Here is a 12,368-nt window from a genome sequence, read left to right as displayed (position 1 = left end):
TCACAGCCCCAGAGCAGCAGTGTGGCTGTGCCATCCCTCCCTCACCTATATTTGGTTTGTGGTGAGCCCAAACCTGGCTCATGTCAGCCTCAGCCCCCGCCCTCCCCTGCTTCACATTGATTATTAATAACAACAACTTCTTTGTGGGCTGTTTAGCACCCACAGATATCCACCCCCAAAAAGCCCCAGAGGAAATAACACCGGCTAACTTGTTGTGTATTTTTCTATTTATAAACAGAACAAGACGATTCCCAGCCATAAAAGAGACTGAGATGTTTATCTGCTACAGCAGAAATGTCGAGTTGACTTTTTGAAATTCCAAATGAGAAGTTTCCTCTGCTTGTGTCTGTGCTGCTTCATGTTCTCTCACAACCTACACCACCACCTCCTCATGGTCTTCACCACATCCCTCCCTCATTCCTTGCCTTGCTCAGCTGGGACAACAGGGACAAATGCCCCTGTCACAAATGCTCCTGGAGCTTTTCTCTGCCCAATGATCCTGTTGAATTCAGAGAAGAGCCCCACTGCAGCTCCACAGACCTCACCCAATTCATCTGGCAAAGCTTTTAGGGAGTCTCTGCTCTATTTTTCACTTTCTCCATCCCCTGCCTGAAGTTTGCTGTCTGTAAAATGGTAAAAAATCAAGAAGATTTTGCTTCTAACAGGATTTGAGCTGTGGGGTGAATTTAGCCATGTAGATATTATCATGATCAGGTGCTTCTGCTCAGAGCTGAGCTCAAACATCTCCCTTCCCAAGGTGTTCATGGAGCAGCAGAAAAGTGCAAAGCACATCTTGGTGGCTCTTAAGTGTTAAGCTGTAGGAGGAAGAGTTAAGACTTTTTTTTCAGATACATTTGCTTCTATCATTCTTTCTGCCCTTGGGTGGTCTTGAGTCCTACGCTGCATTCAATTTCCTACTTCCTAGTTCTTGAAGAAAATGTTAAAATATACGTTATCAAAAGCTTCCCTTAAATGAGATATGCTGGTCCATCCCATAATCAGGTAAATGTTTGAAGTGGTGAATATTCCTAGTGAGCTCATAGCTTTAATTTTAATGATTTGGGAGCTCCTGGTATGTAGTTAGCCAGGAATTTTACTGTAATATTTGGAATGTATGTAGCATTGAATGCCTTTCTACCTGAAATGCATCTGTTTGAAACAATGGGCAGCAATAAAAGAGCAATTTTTCCTTGTAGAGTGATGACTGCTTCTCTACCACTCTTTTCCCTGGGGCTTCTGGCCTAAGAAACTCGAGGCAAAGTCCTGAATATCTCCTCTAAAATGATGCTCCACTTCCAAGGGATGCTGACACTTCACCCTGCTCCTTTCTCCCAGAGCCACCAGGGTGGGACACGGTCATGACACAGCCCTGGGCAGGGACCAGATGTGAAACCAGATTTCCTCCCAGTCTGGGTTTTTCCCACGGGCCAACCTCCTCTAGAAAACAGTTCAAACCCAAGCAAACCAACCAAAAACAGAATATCAAGACACATCCTGAAACTGCCTCGTTACGTTCAGCAGTGGCCACACAGAAAGGGGGTATTTTTTTTCATTTGAGTGGATGCCTCAAACGTTTCAATTATTTGCTGTGTTTTTATTTCATTCATTCAAAACACTGTTTGAAGCTGCATTTTCCCATCCTACGTGTTTTGAGAAGTCACTCTCTCTGTTGAGCAGGGGAAATTGGGGACAGATTTTCCGTGCTCAACAGGAGCAGGAGTGAACAAATGGTTTGGGGTCTAGAAAATATCTTTACGAAGAAAAAATTGACAAATTTGGTTTGTTTATTTATTTATTTATTCCAGCTGGGGGAAGAAGAAAATCTGAACCTGGGTTCATGTGAATTTAGGTTAAAATAAAGAAAGTTCTGACCAGTGGAAATGCGAGTTAACAACAACTGAGGGAAAATGATCCACAAGGTTTTCCTCTTTTCTCTCTGTCTCTGTCAATCCAACAGAAAAGAGAAGTAAATCCCTCAGATTGGAGTAATTCAAACATTGTTGTGACTCCTTGGAAGTGGCAAATCCATCCTGACTGGAAGATTTGAGCTGAAACCTGGCTGTCTTCTAAAATGAAATCTTCCAGTCTAGTTGTTTCTTGGTTCAGTTGTGCTCAGTAAGGCACTTCCTAAGGAATTCAGCAGAATGGATCAGCACTGATGTATCCTGGATGACAGAATTGGCTCAGGAGGTGAGACACAGCCTTTGGAAGTGTACCCAGGAAAAATACACACATCTGCTTGTGTATCACTAAAAATGAGATATAGTTCAAGACAAATTTTCTACAAATTTTCTCCAGCATTGCTCACCCTCCATCTCACTCGTGTTTTCATTTCTCTGCCATTTGATTGTCACGAATTCAAGGCTGAAGTTGTCTTTCATGTGCACCTCACTCACATAGGTGTGAAACTCTGAGTGACCAAGTGCTTGATCATTTCCCTGATTTAGAAATTATCCAAGTTTTAATCTCCCCCGGAAGAATCCCCTGTTAATCAGTAAGAGAGAACAACACCAGAGTCTCAGCACTTTCTAAATTTCTTTAAACCCTGAGATATAGAAGATACAGGCTTGGCTATACCACACCTGCACTGATTTCCCACCATGAGAAAGAATCCATGATTTTTGATCTTCCAGACATGAGTTGATGGTGCCCACAAGCATCACTCTGTCCCTTGGGTGGGTGACAGGGTTGAAACCATGCTGAGAAGACCAAAGCAAGGGCCAAAACCAAGCTCAAAGCTCAGGATCCAAGGAGGGCAAATAAATCAATCAATTTTCACTTAAAACCAACCGGGGAGCACAGAAATGACTCTTGGCAGCAAAGATTTCCATCACCAACCATTAAATTCCCAGTAGGCCGAAGTGGACAGGCCAAAACTCAAAGCTTTGTGTCTATTCTATTTCAGACTCCATGAAATTTTCATAATAAAACCCCAAAAACAAGGTGAACTGCATGGTTTGGTCTGGAGACCATGAGAAATTCTGTGGTTTTGCTTAGGTTTGTACTGAAACCAGTCCAAACTGGGGAGTTTCTCTGAACTCAACACAACCTGAAGATATTGAATTCATTCACACCTGAAACTGAGAGCGAAATTTAGGGGGCATGAACCCACACAGAGTAAAAGAAGGAAAAGGGCTTTGCATGAAACCGCAGGCCAGGTTTGCTCACGGAGTTCAGCATCACCTTGAGTTGCTCTGGGTGGTGTTTGCTGCTCAATCACCAAACCACAGCTCCTGGATCCCACAGGGCTTCAGCTCCTTGGGAATTGTCAGCCAGCTCTGGGAACACACAGGTCCCCAAGGGCTGCTTGGTGCCACCTCTGCAGGTGTGGCTGAGCTTCCCCTTGGGGCATTCCTTCCTCTGGGAGAAGAGAAGGCTCTGGGGAGATCTTAGAGCTCCTTCCAGTGCTTGAGAGGACTTAGGAGAAAGTTGGGAAGAGATTTTCGTGAGGATGGGCAGTGATGAGACAAGGGGGACTGGCCTTAAGGTAAATGAGGGCAGGGGTAGATGGGATATTGGGAATAAATCCTTCCCTGGGAGGGTGGGCAGGCCCTGGCACAGGTGCCCAGAGCAGCTGGGGCTGCCCCTGCATCCCTGGCAGTGCCCAAGGCCAGGCTGGACAGGGCTGGGAGCACCTGGGACAGTGGGAGGTGTCCCTGCCATGGCAGGGAGTGGGACCAGGTGATTTTTAAGATCACTTCCAACCCAAACCATTCTGTGATCTATGTAGGCTGGCAGGGCTCCACTGTGGAAAATCTAAGGAAGGAGTTTGGAAAAGTAGAACTCTCAGGATTCTGCTGGTCAGGATGACCCCAAGATGCATTAGAAATTCTCTTTTCCCACCCCAGCAATTGAAGAAGGAGTCAGAACTCTTCTATTCTCATTTTCAAAGTTGTTTATTGTTTCTTATAAAATTCTTTCTCTGGCCTGCTGAGGTCCATTCAGCAGGACAGACAGAGGCACTCTGGGTGCCCTCAGGGCAGGGTTATGTCTTTATACTAAAAACTACATGTACATTATTTACATTAACTTCCCAATACCTATCACCTATGTTAGACACTGAGCTTCTGCCTTAAACCAATCCAAAAGTGCCACCATCACAGCAGAAGATGGAGGCCAAGAAGAAGAAGGAGAAAGACTGGGCATGCCCAGATTCCTCCATCTTGCCTCCTGAACCCCCATACCAAAACCCCAAAATTCTACATTTTCACCCTGTGACAAACTATTATTCTGCTTTGACTTTCGTGGCTTGCAGATCCTCATATAAGGTTGGTAATTTTTTCCATGGATCATAATCAAAGTCACAGGTGTGACTTGGGCTCTGTGCCAGGGTCTCTGAGCCCCTAGGCAGGGGTTTGAGCCATCCAGGACAGGCAGAGGGATGTCCTGAATTCCAACACAGAACTGCCAGAAAAACGCTTTTTGTTACAGTGGCTGGTGTTGATGGGCTCTCTTGAGTGTCCTTCAGGCATCTCAGTGCCCAGCTCTTCTGGACAGGGGAAATCCTGCTTTTCCACCAGCAAAACCTGCTCTCTGTGGTGTGCCCAAGAAGCCCCAAGAGATTTGCACAAAGGCATCAAAGAAAGGAGTAAGAAGGAGGCAGAATTCAAGAATGGGCAAGATTGAATTGTTCAGCCTGCACAAACTGAGAGTGACATTGCAAAAGATTCTGGTGTTTCATTAATTCAACAGAAACTGGAGTAGAAATGATGTAAATACCAATAGCAATGCACAGAGCTTTTGTATGCCCTGATTGGAATCAAAGAAAAATGTCAAACTTAATTCCACAGAGAGCAAACCAAACAGGATCCAGAGTGGATGTGTCCTTCTTGTGTCTAGGAAAAACAGCTCTGAAAAGGCTTTGGATAATTTCAGGGTAACTGTTCCAGAGAAAAATGCTGGCAGATGCAGGATTTTACCTGACAAATAAATACCTGTAGAGACAAACAAAACTGTCACTCGAGGCTGAATATTTTCATTTTCCTTTTCCATTCTCCTGTGATTTATACATTTTGTGGCTCATGTAAATGAACAGTGGTGATGCCCTGGCAGTCATGGCTGTTGTTGGCATTGCTGCCAATCATGGCCTCCTCAGGACTCTGGGGGAGTCTTGGGAACTGCTTAAGGGAGCCCTTAGGGGCACAAACACCTAAAGAGGGTGCTCAGACTGGAGGGCACAGCTGTGTCCAACCCCCAGTGTTAAACTGAGACCCTTCCACCTCCTGATGCTTCATTTCTGCCTTTTAGTGGGGAGGTAGAGGAGGAACACCAGCACTGACCCACCTCAGCAGCTGCTGTGGGGATGATTCCACCCCAGACTCAGTGACAGAAGGTGGCCCTGGCACCCAAGGCACTCTACAGAGGGAATTTTGCAAGATCTTTCCTTATTTGCCCTATAGGGATGGAAAAAAATAAACAACTTCACAGTTTCTTGCCTGAGCAGAAGAGTGATGGAGCTTTCTTATTTTGAGAAAGGTGAACCAACAAAGCCTTTCAACCTGCCAGAATTATAAATAGACTTTCACCCCACATTCCTACACTCCCCTTGATGTTCAGACTGCATCTCAAGCTAGAGAGAAACTTTGATTTCTCAGTGGTTCTCACATTATTTCCCAGCAGGGTTCAGTGTATGAATGCCACACTGAGCAGACCCTGTTTGTAGCACACAGGGAGATTTGAGAGGTGTCAAATGCTGAATGATAGATTTTGGGTTTTTTTTTTTATTTCTACTCTGGCTATCTCAGGCAGCCAGGTGAATTCAGCTGTGGGGTAACTCTGCTCTCCCAGTGAAGTCTAACCAGAGATGATGTGGTCCCTAGAAAGGTTTGGTTGTTTTCAATCTGACCTCAGATCTCTCATCTCTCTTTTATCAAAAGCTTCCAACACTCATGCACAGGGAACACAAATAATAATTCCCTGACTAACCTTGAGTTCATAGTTCCACTTCTTTCCATGGCCAATTATTAATATTTCATACTGACACAGGGGGAAATTCTGATTATTACAGCTGAACCACTCCAGAGCCCTGCCTGTCCTAACCCAAATCCTCGGATCTGTGTCTTAAGGACACCCAAGCTGCCCTTCCCAGTGTCCTCCCTTCCAAAACCACTGCTCATCCCCACCCCTGGGTGCCCCACACTGTCCCTTGGATGGGTGACAGGGCCACATGCAGGTGCAGGATGCTGCTCCAGCCTGACCCAGCCCCACAGCTCAGCCCCCACCTGATGCTCAGCACAATTCTCATTTTCCAGGCTTTGGGATGAAACTCTGTGCCCTTTCCTGAATAGTGTGTCCAATTATATGATCTAAAAAACCCTGTCTGCCTTAAATCCTATAATTTTCCTGCAGATTTTGTGGGTAAGATCCCTTTCAGTGATGCTTTTGTGGTGGTGCTGCCTCTCTGTGCCCGTTTGGGGTGTGTGTGGCACTGTGCCAGTGTCACTGCCCCTCACAGCACTCTGGAATTGTGGAATTGAGCTTTTCCCTCCACACTCCTGGGCTCCAGTGCTTGTTTCCTCCTGCTACCCAAATCCATACATGAGCACTTCCTCCTCCTGACCCAAATCCACCTCATGGATTTTCTCAGGCCAAGATTGCAGAGACTTTAAGAGCCACACTCACACCAGCAAATGTCAATGTTCCTTTTCTCTCTCTTAATGACCTTGAAATAGATACAATCCTCTTCTATTTTCTTATTAATTAGATCCCAGAGTATGCATGAGAGTCTGAATGTACTTCTGTATGGCTCAATATTTTTATTATGCTGCTGAAATCACACAGAAATAGCCTGGTTTTCAAGAAATTATGAGATCCTTGTGGGAAATGAATGTTCTCCTGGTGTTCTATAACAGAATAACTGGAATTTCAGTGATTTGAAATCTCTAGACATGCCTGAAAATCTCATTCTGAATAACTCTGCTTTTTTTTTTTTTTTTTTTTTTTTACTTAAACTATATTAATTATTCCATTTCTACCAGCTTTGCAATTCATCTATTATTTTCTTCTGGTCATTAAGTAGAACACAGAGGGGTTTAATACCCAGAAATGAGGTTTCCACTTGGATTGACTCTCTCAAGTGCTGCTGAAAGGCACCAGAGGTTTTCCAGCTCCCCAGTTTGGGGGATGCCACAGGAGAAGGACTCTGGGTGTGTTTGAGCAGACAATAAATCCCACTGAGCAAACTGTCTCTGACAAATTTGTGGAAGTTATTGCACTTTTATAACTGTTCCATTTGTACTGTTTTATTATTGCATTTTATTATCTCTCCTAACACCTCTGCTCTCCAAAGGAGATGGATGATGCACATCCACTGCAGTATCAAGACGTGTTTTTTTTTCCCCATAACCAATTTTCAGCTAATTTAATACATCTGATTTTCCATATTCTTACAAGACTGAGTGATATAATTCTTTTGAGCAAGGAGGCAGCAGCACAGCATGAATAAACCCTCTGCAGCTTCCCAAGGAGATAACACTGCTCAATGGCAGCTTTAACCTTCCCTTTTTCCCCTCACTTTCCTCCTATCTGATGTCTATTTTTATTCAGTGATCTTATTTAAGAAACAAAATGAGTAAAGGATGTTGCCATTCCTGGAAACCCTCCAAGGGGCTGGGATGAGAGATGGGAGATAGGCAGCATCTCCCTCAAAAGAGAGTTCAGTGCTGCCAGCCAAAGGTATCCTCACAGCAGAGGGGGGAATGAGATACTGGAGTGTCATTTCCTCTGCTCAGGACCATGTGAATGGACAGAGATTCTAATAGACACAGTTTAAAAATAAACCCAAACAAGTTTTCAGCCTTGGCCAAGGGCTGAGATGTGCAGCTCAAGCACAACCCCTCAGTGATTCATCGGAGGAAACAAAGCCTCCAACGAGGTGATTCATCCTCAAAGTGCTCTGGGTGTTTTGCAGCCACCTCAATTTCAATTTACTGATTTTGCATTTCCATATCAAATGCTCTCCACATGTGCTGGCATGTTCATGAGTGTGCAATCAGCTGCAGCTCAGAGGGGGCCGGAGAGCCCTGCAACCACTGGGGTCTCTCACTGAAGATAAAGGATTGTTACAGACACATTTTATGAAAAATCCTTTCCTTAGGATTTTTCCTCCTGAGAAGCTGAGAGGCCTCAGAAACAAAATGTAACCAATGGTTATCTGCTGCTGTGGAATGCAACAGGTGCATCTGGGATTGGGCTCATGTGGTTGTTTCTAATTAATGGCCAATCACAGTCAGCTGGCTCAGACTCTCTGGTCAGTCACAAGATTTTATTTTTCCTTTCTATTCCTTTCAAGCCTTCTGATGAAATCCTTTCTTCTATTCTTTTAGTATAGTTATAATATATCACTTTCTTTTAATATAATATATATCATAAAATAATAAATCAGCCTTCTGAAACATGGAGTCAGATCCTCATCTCTTCCCTCGTCCTGGGACCTCTGAGAACACCTCCACAAAGGATCTTGGAAATCCTCTCATTCCAGGCTGGAATGGAGGATGGAGCTCTGAGCAAACTGGGACAGTGGGAGGTGCTCCTGCCCATGGCAGGGGGTGGGACCAGGTGATTTTTAAGGTCCCTTCCAAGCCAAACCATTCTGTGATCTATGTAGGCTGGCAGGGCTCCACTGGGGAAAATCTAAGGAAAAAGTTTGGAAAAGTAGAATTGCCAGAAAAATGCTTTTTGTTACAGTGGCTGGTGTTGATGGGCTCTCTTGAGTGTCCTTCAGGCATCTCAGTGCCCAGCTCTTCTGGACAGGGGAAATCCTGCTTTTCCACCAGCAAAACCTGCTCTGTGTGGTGTGCCCAAGAAGCCCCAAGAGCTTTGCACAAAGGCATCAAAGAAAGGAGTAAGAGGGAGGCAGAATTTAAGAATGGGCAAGATTGAATTGTTCAGCCTGCACAAACTGAGAGTGACATTGCAACAACGGATGATCTCTAAGGTCCATTCCTCCCCAAAGCCCTCTGTGACTCCCTGATTCCATGAGGAGCCTGATTCCATCAATGGCCCTCCATTGGGATGATGGCAGGAATCACTCAGGGTAATAAAACAGGCATCATGGTTCATTTTGTCTCAGATTTTGGATGAGGTTCTGGGAGTCAACTGCATGGATGCAAACATGGCTGATGGCTTCGACAAGAAATGGACACAGTTCATATGAACCCAGGAACCTCCTAAGGCACCTACACTCTTCAACCCCCTGGATTTCAGTGGCAGCTGGGTGCCCACATATCTCTCAAAAATTGGGCATTATTGTCTTTGATAAAGTTCCAGTTATCACAGCTTCAGTCAAGGGTGAATTTCCAGTGACCCCATGGATGGGTTCTCAGCTCTCAGTGAGTTCATTTCCTTTCAGCCAAGCAGCACAACAATAAGTACTAACAACAGGCTGGGATGTTTTGTATTTCTCCTGACAAAGGCAATCACTTGCAATATTTACCAAGAAATAATTAGAGCTGCTGGTTTTGTGGTTGCCTTGTTTTCTGCCTCCCTGCCCTTTTATGCAAAGCTCTTTGCTGCAGAGGACACAGCTTGTGCTGATGCAACTTTGGGGCAAGCACCTGCTCTTTAACCTTTTGAACCAGAGCTGGGGAGAACTGATGCAATAATAGTCAGAAGAATTAAACTGTGCTCTGGGAATCTGCATCATCAGGCAGGTGAGAGTGTGAAAGGTGTGCAGGGTGATGTTGTCATGTTTGAAAGCACATCCCCACCTCTAAGCCAGAACACACAGCCAGAATACCCAAAATCCCTATTTAATAGGGGTTCCCCATCCCTGGCGGTGCCCAAGGCCAGGACAGGGCTTGGAGCAGCCTGGGACAATGGAGATGTCTCTGCCCAGGCAGGGGTGGGACAGGATGAGCTTTAAGGTCCCTTCTAACCCAAACCACTCTGGAATTCTGTGATTATAGGACCTTCCCATCAGATTCCAGCTCACCCTGTGGGTTTGCAGTGCTGTGCCCATGGGCTGAGTAGATTTAGCTCAGAAACTGGTTTAACCTGGATTGCACTCATTTGCACAAATCCCGTTTTTTCTCATTGACATTCACTGATCTCTTTTCCTTTTGCAGCCATCACACCTGCTTGTCCTTTCATGAGTTTAGCACAGGTGTTTCTCTGTTTGAAGAGCTGACCTGCAGTCCAGGTGTGAGTGTAAAAGCCTAAGAGCTTGCTGAGAACTGGGCCCTCCTCATGGCACCACACAGGGTGGCATCCCACAAGCTACACCTCCATTATCCTCTGGAATATCATCTGCCCCAGTGAGGGATGTACCTGCTCAGTCATGAGCAGGAGCTGCTGACTGCCTGCTCTAGAGTCACTGCTGGACATTGGGAATTGGGATTTTCCTGCATTTCAGAGCTGTCACATTGTTGAGGAGGGCTGGGGATTACTTTGGTAGTGGATCTCCATGTGTTGCTTCCCAAAGAGTGGATTTGCTGCTCTGCGCTTGCTGCCTTAAGGGGTCAAATGAACTTTCACAGGCAAGAATTTGTAAATCTTTCCTTTATTGTAAAGATTAATTTCCAGAACTAGAATCTCTGCTGCTCATGGCTGTCCAGAAGTTTTGCATCCACCAAGAAGGTGAGGACCCACCTCATCCAGCCTACCAGGTCTGACCAAGTGAGACCATTTTCTCATTTGTCTCTGGTTTAAACAGGTTGTGCCTGTTCCCATGGTGATAAGGGATGCTGTGAAAAACATTGCTTTGCAAATCTATAGAAGCCTTTGTAGTGCTGTGCTCCAGTGATTTTATCAAAGATAGTGGTAATGATAGGAAAACGCTACAACTCTGCCGTGTCAGGGGTGTAAAGAACAACTGGATTAAAATTTAAAAGTTCTGCCTTTTATCTGGGAGGCCACAAGCCCAAATGAGAAGAAACTGGAGAATTGCACTCAGTGAATGCCTGGTTTTTCTGTTCTGATATTCTTCCCAAGGAATTTCTTGTTGCTCTCCACTGAAGGCAAGGTGCTGAGCTGGCTGGACCATTGGTAAGAGCTCTTTGCCCTCTCTGATGTCCTTGTAATATCAAATTGGGATCAGCCAAGACAAACAACCCAGGATTTGTTTTGCTGTTAAATAAATTAACTGGCTTGAATGGATGTGCTTCAAAAGGGGACACACATCCAGCTGGGAAGAATGTCAGAAAAACTCAGGTGTCTTTTGACTTGGACTGGACAGAAAGTCAGGAGTCATCCCACAGAAAACATGCAGGGTCCTTTAGCACTGGAATAGAGTAGGAATGTTTCCAAATAAATCTCACTTGAGCTCTGTGCAAAGCCAGGGTGATTGTCCCAGGCCAGGAGAGGATAGAAATGGGCAGGAATTCCCTGTCTGCAGATAAACCTGGGATTACTGACACCCTCTGTGGGCACATCCCAACCTCTGCATTCAGCTGCTTCGGTGACACTGCTGCCTTTCTGCCCAGAACTTGCACCCTGCATCAGAAATTTATTTCTGACACATTTCTGTGAAATTCTTCAATGAAAATCTCACCCAAATATCTCCAGACCTCCACAGATAAGGGTAATCATAGAATTCTAGAATATCTTGAGCTGGAAGGGATCCATAGGATTGAATCCAACTCCCTGCTCCTCCCAGCAGTGCCCAACATGAACTCCTATGACCAAGAGGATCACCCAAAGGTTCCTTTCCCCTTGGGCAGGGTCAGTGCTGTGGGGAGCCTATTCCAGTGATCAGCCACCCTCTCAGGGAAGAGCCTTCCCATAATGTCCTCTCTGAACTTCCCCCGATGCAGCTCCAGGAACAGCAGCTCCTGCCCTGCTCCTGCTGTGAGAGAGCTCTGGACTGCCATGAGGTCCCTTCCTCAACCACCTCTTCTCCAGCCTGAACAAACCAAATCTCCTCAGATGTTCCTCATAAGTCCTGCCCTTGGTGTCTTTTTCACCACTCTGGACACACCCTCAGAGTCCAATGTCCTTTTCCTGCTGAGGTGCCCAAAACAGCTTCCAGCACTCGAGGTGCAGGACAGAGCAGGTCCATCTGCTCCCTCCCTCCCTTCCCTGGATGTGATGCTGGGCTTGGGGCACCCCAGGGCACAGTGGGGCTGCCCAAAGGCCACCTGTGGATGCAGAGCTCTGGAGGTGGCTCCCTGTTGGGAGGCAGCAGAGCTTTCAGTGCACAACAGGAAGGCAGAGCTCGGGGCGACTCCCTGAGCCCAACTGCAGCTGCACGGAGTATAAAATGAAAGAGAATTTGCATATCTCCCCATTTCACAGAGCCTGGGGCGGGGGATCGTGGTGTCTGTGCACCTTGTGACATCAGAAACCTCGGCTGCAGCGCAGGACCTCGGTGGAGAAATCCCTGAGCAAGAACATGAAGCTCCTTCCCCTGCTCACAGCTGCGTCCTGCCTCA

This window comes from Agelaius phoeniceus, chromosome 21, assembly GCF_051311805.1.
Source record: "Agelaius phoeniceus isolate bAgePho1 chromosome 21, bAgePho1.hap1, whole genome shotgun sequence".
Taxonomy (NCBI): domain Eukaryota; kingdom Metazoa; phylum Chordata; class Aves; order Passeriformes; family Icteridae; genus Agelaius; species Agelaius phoeniceus.
Note: the sequence above shows the minus strand (reverse complement) of the source record.